The 9,709-nt window shown below is 45.2% G+C and overlaps 1 non-coding gene across 1 annotated transcript; it reads right to left on the bottom strand.

The window, feature by feature from the left end:
- Positions 1-523: 523 nt before the first annotated feature.
- Positions 524-663, bottom strand: LOC135268452 (U4 spliceosomal RNA). Its single transcript, XR_010336778.1, has one exon. It is a non-coding gene; the product is annotated as a U4 spliceosomal RNA (small nuclear RNA).
- Positions 664-9,709: the final 9,046 nt, after the last annotated feature.

Raw genomic sequence — 9,709 nt, 5'->3', positions numbered from 1 at the left:
AACGGCCATTGTTTAATGGCAGTTAAAGCCACTGGCCATATAATTACTTGTTCCCAATTTAAAGTGTGACTAGGGGCCTGGTGCAGCGACTCACACCTGTAATTCCATCACTTCGGGAAGCTGTGGTGGGAGGATTGCTTGAGGCCAGGAGTGCAAGACCAGACGGGACAACTTAATGAGACCACGTTCTGCAAAAAAAAAAAAACATTCAAACTTAGGTGGGCAAGGTGGCGCATGCCTATAGTCCCGGCTATTCGGGAGGCTGAGGCAGGAGGACCTCTGAGTACAAGAGTTCAAAGCTGCAGTGAGTTATGAGCACACCACTGTTCTCTAGCCTGGGCAACAGAGTGAGATGGTCTCTAAAAAATGAAATGGCAGAAAGAAAATACTGGAGTGAAAATTCACAGGACCTGAGATCTGGGGGAGACCCCTCTCTTAGGGCTGTTTTTTATTCCCCTTTCTTTTTTAAAAAACTTTTATCCATTTTTCTCTTATTTTCCTTTTTGATTCCGACAAAGTTCAATCTCCGTAGAGACTGTCAACCATTGCCAATGCTTCTATATTTCAAGTCGTCACGGCAGGGTATTGGGAAAAGTTTTCAATTAGCAATAATCACACCTCAGATAAACCTCATTGGCTCCGATACTGTCACTGTGCAAAGCTTACCCATTTTGCTATGTCTGTTTTCCTCACTATAGCTTTTTAGAAAGTTCTCTTTTGCTCTACTAGGAATTGGAATGAAGAGGATTCAAAGACAGAGCCAGCACGTGCGTGGGTGACTGCATTTCTTTGCACAGATCCTATTCAGCCTGGATTTTTTGGTGGAAGTCTCAGAGGAAGCAAGAAGTCGTCTGAGGCTTCCTCTGGCTTATCTGAACCTTCCACATACTGGATTCAGATGACCCAGAAATTCCTTTCCTCAATCAGGAGCTTGGATTTCTTTACTCAGGTAACTCCCACATTATGCAGCTGGCCCGTGAGTGGGCCCTGGCAGCTGAAAGAAGAGGAGGAATGTGTTGCTGGAGAAACCAGCAGCTGGACCAAAAGGTGTGACTCAAGCCCTTGTCTAGCCACTCACATGAACATGACCTTGGGCAGGTTGTGTAATATTTTAGCTGTAATGACTGTGAAATATGGGTAATGGGTCCTCATTATTCATGGATTCTGTGTTTATGAACTCATCTGCTTGCTAACGTTTATTTGTAACCCCCAGATTAACACTAAGGATGCTTTCCCGGTCATTTGCAGAGCAGTGAAACAAAAGAGCACCCTGAGGCCTGGGCCAACGTTCTGCCTCCTTGCTGCTCTCGTAGTGTAAACAAGGGGATTTTTCACAGTATTCACTTAGTGTCACAAATTTTGAATTTTTTTTTCTCATGATTTTGCTGTTTAAAAGAGCCCCTGGCTGGGTGTGGTGGCTCACAGCTATAATCCTAGCACTTTGGGAAGCCGAGGTGGTCAGATCACCTGAGGTCAGGAGTTCGAGACCAGCTTGGCCAACATGGTGAAACCCCGTCTCTACTAAAAGTGCAAAAATTAGCTGGGTGTGGTGGTGCGTGCCTGTAATCCCAGCTACTTGGGAGGCTGAGGCAGGAGAATCACTTGAACCCAGGAGGCGGAGGTGCAGTGAACTGAGATCATGGCATTGCACTCCAGGTTGGGCGACAGAGCGAGACTCTGTCTCAAACAAACAAACAAAAACAGTCTCCAAGCATAGCACTAAGACGTCAGGTGTTTCTTGGTTCAGGAAGGCCAGTATGTGCCTTATGGAGAAAACACACATCCTAGATAAGCTTTGTCCAGTTGTGATTTACAGCTCTGCTGGCTGTGGTTTAATGCTAATGAATCAAAACTGTATATTAAATAAAATATGTTTAAACAGAAACACACATGAAACAAGGTTATATATTGATCAGTTCACAAAAATATTGTGACCAGAGGCTCCCAGGCACATAACCTTGAAGCAAGGGGTTCGGTATGTGCTCATTCAGTGTTTGGCAGTGGCTTTCTAGAACATGACTACCATGAACAATGAGAATAACTGTGCTTGTTCCACCCAACTCAAAAGATTGTCATAAACATCAGCTGAGGTAGTAGACACAAAACTGCCTTCTAAACAGAAGAACAGAGGAACCACACTTGCCTGGCAGTTTACAGCCAGAATACTTGGACGTTCATTATCTCAGTTGATCTCCATCATGCCCATGTGGTACAGGTTTATTTATTTAACAGCAATAAGTAAACATTTAACATTTATTGCTGTTAAATGTTTCAAACATAAGAAAATCAGAACCAAGAGAAGTGAAGGGCCTCTTCCACAGTGGGCAGTGCGCATCTGCTCTGTGTGGGGCTCTGTGCTGGATGCAGTGGTGTGAGGAATGCCACAGTAAATGTGCTTATCTCTCGTGCTTCCTCACCTGAGCCTGGCCCTCATCTTCCTGAGCATCCACCTGCCAGGCTGGGAGGATGATATGGTTTGGCTTCACCCAAATCTTGAATTGTAGCTCCCATAATTCCCATATGTTGTGGGAGGGACCCAGGTGGGAGGTAGTTAAATCATGGGGATGGGTCTTTCCTGTGCTGTTCTCCTGATGGTGAATAAGCCTCACAAGATCTGATGTTTCTTTCTTTTTCTTTCTTTTTTTGAGACAGAGACTGTCTCCAGGCTGGAGTACCATAGCATGATCTCGGCTCACTGCAAACTCCTCCTCCCTGGTTCAAGTGATTCTCCTGCCTCAGCCTCCCAAGTAGCTGGGACTACAGGTGTGCACCACCATGCCCGGCTAATTTTTGTATTTTTAGTAAAGACGGGGTTTCACTATGTTGGCCAGGATCTCTTGACCTTGTAATCTGTCTGCCTCAGCCTCCCAAAGTGCTGGGATTACAGGCATGAGTCGCCACACCCAGCCCAATCTTATGGTTTTATAAAGAGGAGTTTCCCTGCCCGAGCTCTCTCTCTCTTGTTTGCTGCCATGCAAGATGTGACTTTGCTCCTCATTCGCCTTCTGCCATGATTGTGAGGCCTCCCCAGCCATGTAGAACTGTGAGTCCACTCAACGTCTTTCCTTTGTAGATTACTGAGTCTTCATTAACAGCTTGAGAGTAGATTAATACAGAGGGTTTGAAATGGACAGCAGGAAAGCAAGGAGAAGCTTTCTGCTGTGTGCCTCCTGACTCTCCCTCTCTGGGCTTTGGCCATGGAGAAAATATTTTGGATAAGTTAAGGACTATTTAAAAGTAGTTGATCCTGCCCTCTGATTTATTTGGGGGCCTGGAGAGGCTAATATACAAGCCACTGCCACACCAGGCTAAGGGCTGTCACAGATAAGTCAGTGTGAGCCCCAGTTGTCAGATGCAGGCTCTCAGTGTAAGATTTGTTCTTGCCGAGTTTAAAAGGAAGAAATTGAGGCCAAGACAAGAAGATCCAACAGGAAGGGTTTATTCAGGCTCCCGGGCGAGGTTCTGCGGTCCGACAGGAGGGGCCGGAGAAGTCACACGGACTCCTCTCAGACGTGGGGTTTTATAGGGAGTGAAGGAGCTCAATTGGTTGTGGGAGAGCAGTACTGCTATTGGATAAGGTTACAAGCCTTTGTTTGCATACAGGACTTGGCTGCTATTGGTTAGAATTACTCAGCTGCTATTGGCTAGAAAGACTCGGCTGCTATTGGCTAGAAAGACTTGGCTACTATTGGCTAGAATCACAAGACCCTGTTTGCATACTGGATTCTTTAAGGGAAAGCCAGGCTGTGCAAGAAAGGGAGAAGGGAACATGCCCGTGCATGCCTGAGCTTTTGGACAAAAGGGGGGGGATGTGCATCCGAGTTCCCGGCGAGGCAACCAGCCTTACACTCAGGAATCATTTTACCAGGATGCCTGAGGTCCTGACATGGCCTGAGCAGGGCCCAAAAGTAGCTGAGACTCAGGCTGTGGGCCCTGCCAGAGAAGGGCTCTATTTCTGGGCAGCATTAAGCCAGTGCCAAGGGACCACAAACTAGGCTAAGTGGGAATTTTGCCAGGCCTCTGGTGGGTCTACTGCACTGAGTCAGTGACGGTCTTCAGTCCTGAAGGCCCACTGGCCAGAGTGGCCCAGGGCAAAAGGAAGAGGCAGGGAAGAAGGAGACTGCCTGAGAGACCCAGCATTTTTATCAGAGACTGCACCCTGCCTCGGAGGGCCTGTCTCAGTGCCTCTCGAAGTTCCATGTGCGTGAAGGTCACCTGGAGATATTACAAAATGCAGATTTTGATTCAGTAGGTCTGCAGTGGGGCCTGGGACTGGCCAGCGCTCAGCTGAGGCTGGTGCACTGGGCTAAGGCCACACTGAATAGCAAGGTTCTTTGTTACTGGATCAGATCACGCTTGAACTGAACTGGAATGCTAACAATTTCTTCTCTCTATTAGGTAGTGTGGAGACTCGGGGAGACCAAGACAGCTGTAGACTCATAACAGAAATATTTGTCAGGGTTTTCCAGAGAAACAAAAACAATAAGATGAGGCTTATTATGAGAATTGGCTCATACAATCATGGAGGCTAAGAGTTGCCATGACATACTATCTGAGAGACCCAGGAAGGTCAATGGAGTAACTCAGACTGAGCCCAAAGGCTTCAGTTAGGAAGAAGGCAGGAGGACACTGATGGCCCAGCTCAAGGGGAGAGAGTGAAAATGTGCCTTCCTTCAGCTTTCTTGTTCTATTCAGGCCCTCAATGAATTGGACATTGGTGAGGGTGGAGCTTCTTCACTCAGTCCGCTGATTCAAATGCTCATCTGCTCTGAAACCATTCTCACAGACACACCCAGAAATAAAGCTTTACCAGTTTTCTGGACATTCCTTAGCACAATCAAGTTGACAAATAAAATTAACCAGTACAGATCCACCTCTTATCAACCTGGCACCCATATGTTCCTTAAAACGTAATTAATCTCCAAATAAAGACAATAACAAGGTCATAATTTATCCTACAATGATACAACTACCCTGCCTGCAACTGAAACTCACTGATCCCTTCCCTGGAAGAGGAGGTAAAGTTCTTGCGTAAACTTTACTCTTTGGATATCCCATAACTTCAATAATATGATGTAAAATTAGCAATACTTAAATACTGCTAAAAAGTCAATACATCTTATGTTACATGATAAGGGAGTAAGATGAAAGAAAGTAAATATATTTACTTCGTATAGGTATATATACACACAAGCATACTGATAACAAAATAAGGAGGAATATTCATGAAAATTACAGCCGTTCTTTCTGTAAGCTGGTGTTTATAACTACTTTCTTTTACTGCCCATTTTGTATCCCTAAGCCTTCAGCAAACACTTCAACTGGTAATGATTCTTCACCTGGTGGAGTGACCCAAATATTCATTCATGAAGGATCTAGGCCATTTATAGTCCTGCTTGGATTGGGTTGCTGTAGTTTCTCCATTGACCTTAATCACAGGTCATGATAATACTAAGAGACACACTAAGGGATCTCTTGCATTCTACACATACTCTTTCTTATGTCCATGTTGAAGTAGCAGTCCAATTTCCTCTTGGCAGTCCAGATCAATCACCCCAGCCAGCATCATGACTCCTCTCAGCCTGCCGACCCAGAGGCGTGAGGAGTCCAAAGTGGCTGAATGGCAGTCTTAATTTCCAATTCAATGAACTTGTGTCTGCTGGTGGAAGCACTTCTCTCTCTGGAACGAAGACCTCCAGGCAAGCAGAGAGCATAAAGCCTTGGGAACAAGAAGCAAAAATCTTTGCCGGTGGGTCACTAGGGTTAATGGTCAGTGGTGCCACTATCATTTCCACCCCATTCATTCCCGGGCTTGTGAATCCTGGCTGTGGGAGAAACAGAACCATATATTAGATGCTGATTCGGTGCATATACAGCCATCTGGAGAACCATGCCCAGGCTCTGCAAGGTATTGCCACCTACCTGGTACTGTAACTGAGTCTTTAAAAAAATTATTATTATTTTTTATTATTTTTTAGCCAGTCAGCCCCCTGAAACAGAATAGGTTCAAAACAATTCCTGGTAGCTGAGTCTATAAAAGTCTATTCCACTGTTCTATTAAGCCAGCTGCTTCAGGATGGTCAGACAGTGAATTCTTTGAACATGGGCCCTTTGTTATATCTCTATTGATGTATGGTGAGTTCCTTAAATAGAAGAAATATCGTGTGGAATACGACGGCAGTGGATAAAGCGTTCTGAAAATTCATGGATGGTAGTTGTGGCAGAAGCATTCTGTGCAGGGAAGGAAAATCCATATCTAGAGTAACTGTCAATTTCATCTGCCCCTTCCATGATGAAAATGGTCCAATGTAACCAACCTGCCACCAGGCAGCTGGCTGATCAGCCGTAGGGAATGATGCCATCCTAGGGGCTTGATGTTGGTCTCCACTGCTGGCAGATGAGTCACTCAGAGGTGAGAAGAGCCAGGTTAGCCCTGGTGAGTGGAAGTCCATGTTGCTGAGCCCATGCATAACCTCCATCCCTGCCACCATGGTCCCTTTGTTCGAGAGCCCATTGGGTGATGATGGAATGGCTGGTGAATGAGGCTGACTGGTATTCACAGAATGGGTCATGTTATCCACCTGATTATTAAAGTCCTTGGTCACCCTTTGTTGCTTTGGTGAGCAGCTACATGAGACACAAATGCCTTCACATTTTTTGTCCGTTCAGAGAGGTCTGTCCACACATCTTTCCCAGGTGTCTTGGTTACCAATTTTCCAATCATGTACCTTCCAAATTCCTGACCATCTAGCCAAACCATTGGCTACAGCCCATGAATCGGTATATAGTCACATGTCTGGCTATTTCTCCTACCTACCAAAGTGCACAACCATAGGCACTACCCAGAGTTCTGCCCATGGAGAAGATTTCCCTCACTATTGCCCTTCAGCAATGGTCCAGAAAGGGACTGTCATTGCTGCCATTGCTGCCCGCTTTCAGGTGGTGCCTGCATATTGCTCAAAACCATCTGTAAACCAGGTCCAAGTCTCTTCCCGGTGACAGACTTACTTGTGTCTGTAGGGGCTGCTCAGGCCCTGTCATGTATATACTCCTTCCATTTGATGATGGAGGGCTGCTGTACGTGCCTCACTTTATGGCTCGTTGGGTCCAATATCAACCAGTTCATGATGGAGGGCCTACATTTCATGGTAACTTGGTGGCTTGTGGTCAAGTGTTCAGTTTTTACTAAGGCCCAGTAGCAGGCTAAGAGCTGTTTCTCAGAAGGTGGGTAGGTATCCATGGAGGGCAGGGCCTTGCCCCCAAATCCTAAAGGCTTCTACATGATTCATTCATAGGAGCCTGCCAAGGACTCCAAACAGCATCCCTGTGTGCCATTTACACTTCAAGCATCATTTTATCTGCTGGATCATAAGGCACAAGTGGCCGAACAACTTGCATGGCAGCCTGGACCTGCCTTCTCTTGTTCTGGGTCCCACTCAAACCAGCAGCTTTTAGGGTCACTTGTTAATGGGTTGGAGTAACACACCCAAATGTGGAATATGGTGGCTCTAAAAATCCAAATTTGCCTGCTAGGCATTGTGCCTTTTTCTTGGTTGTAGGAGGGGCCAGATACAACAACTTACCTTTCACCTTAGAAGGGATATGTCTCATAACACTGCACACCTAGCAATTTCATTGAGAAAGAACGCCTCCAGATTTCAGTCAGATTTATTTCCTACCCTCTGACATGCAAATGTATTACCAGTAAGTCTAGAGTAGTTGCTACTTCTTACTCACTAGATTCAATCAGCATAACATCATGTAATGAATCAGTGCGATATCTTGTTGAAGGGAAAGGTCATCAAGATTCCTGTGAACTAAGTGATAACATAGGGCTGGAGAGTTGATATGCCCCTAAAGTAAGAGAGTAAAGGTGCATTGCTGGCCTTGCCAGCTGAAAGCAAACTGATACTGGTGGGTCTTATGAACAGGGATGGAAGAAGAGGCATTTTCCAAATCAGTAGCTGCATACCATGTATCAGGGATATGTTGATTTGCTCAAGCCATAAAACCACATCTGGTACAACAGCTGCAATTGAAACCAGCATTGGTTACACTTATGTTAACCTATTAGAGCCATCTGTCTTCTACACAGGCCAATTCGAGCAGTTAAACGGGGATGTGGTGGGAATCACTACCTTTGCATCTTTCAGGTCATTGATGGTGGCAGTAATCTCTGCTATTCCTCCAGGATTGTAGTATTGCTTTTCGTTTACCATTTTCCTGCATAGGAACAGTTCTAATGGCTTCCATTTGGCTTTTATTACCATAAAAGCCCTCATCTGGCCAGTCGCATTGGCTCACGTCTGTAATCCCAACACTTTCAGAAGTTGAGGCAGGTGAATCACCTGTGGTCAAGAGTTCAAGACCAGCCTGGCCAACATGGTGAAACCTCATCTCTACTAAAAATACAAAACTTAGCTGAGTGTGGTGGTGCACATCTGTAGTCCCAACTACTTGGGAGGCTGAGGCAGGAGAATCACTTGAAATCGGGAGGCAAAAGTTGCAGTGAACTAAGATAGTGCCACTGCACTCCAGCCTGGGCGACAAGAGTGAAACTTCATCTCAAAAAATAAATAAGTAAATAAATCAAAATTTCTCATTCCATGGTTTAGGGAACTACGTGGTGATTCTGCCAGCTGCTGTCTATTCCAGAGATGTATCTGAAGTGGAGATATAAACATGGGGTAAGTTTAAAGAACCACTGGCCCCACTGTGAGATACACCTGAGCTAAGACTCCACTGATGCCCTGACTTCCATAAGCCTCTACTCTGAGTGGAAAAACCACAGTGACATTTTGAGTCTCCCGGAGTTCAATGTCAGTTCAGACCCAGTGTCCAGTAGACCCTGGAAGGTCTATTTCTTTCTTTTTCTTCAACGTGTAGTTCCCTTGTAAAAGGCCATCAGTCCATTTGGGGAAGGCTGGGAGAAAGATTGACAGTGTACATTTTCAGCTGTATACCAGGGTCCTTCCTTGAGGGGACCATGCCTCCTTTTCATTCAAAAGGTTCTGGGTTTGTAAACTGACTGAAATCTGGGAATTGACTGAGGGGTTATGATTCTTTTTATAATTCAAGTTAGACTTTTGTTCACTTGACCTGAAACTTTTCGGCTGTACAAATCAAATCAGAATTTAATAGGCATCCTATCTATCTTAATTCTAGGAGCACCACAATCAGCCAGTGCTATAGTGTGTTAGTGTGCATGAGTTGATAGTGGGTGAGAGTCCATATAGTGTGTGTGAGTCGATAGCATGCACGAGTCGATAGCGTGCATGTCGATAGTGTGTGCAAGTTGGTAGTGTGCACGAGTCAACAGTGTGTGTGAGTCAATAGTGTGCATAAGTTGATAGTGTGCATGAGTTGATGTTTGTGAATTGATAGTGTGTCTGAGTTGGTGGTGTGTGCTAGTCAGTAGTGTGTGTGATGAGTTGATAGTGTGTGTACGAGTTGACAGTGTGTGTGTGAGTTGACAGTGTGTGTAATGAGTTGATACTGTGAGCAAGTTGATAGTGTTTGCTAATTGACAGGGTGTGCACGAGTTGATAGTGTTCGCTAGTTGATAGTGTATGCATGAGTTGATAATGTGTGTGATGAGTTGATACTGTGTGCGAGCTGATAGTGTGTGCACGAGTTGATAGTGTTTGCTAGTTGATAGTGTGTATGTGAGCTGATAGTGTGATGAGTTGATAGTGTGTGCAAGTTGATA

The sequence above is a fragment of the Aotus nancymaae genome, unplaced genomic scaffold (genome assembly GCF_030222135.1).
Source record: "Aotus nancymaae isolate 86718 unplaced genomic scaffold, 86718_ANA_hifiasm-v0.15.2.pri h1tg000040l, whole genome shotgun sequence".
NCBI lineage: Eukaryota > Metazoa > Chordata > Mammalia > Primates > Aotidae > Aotus > Aotus nancymaae.
This window is presented reverse-complemented; position numbering and strand designations above follow the sequence as displayed.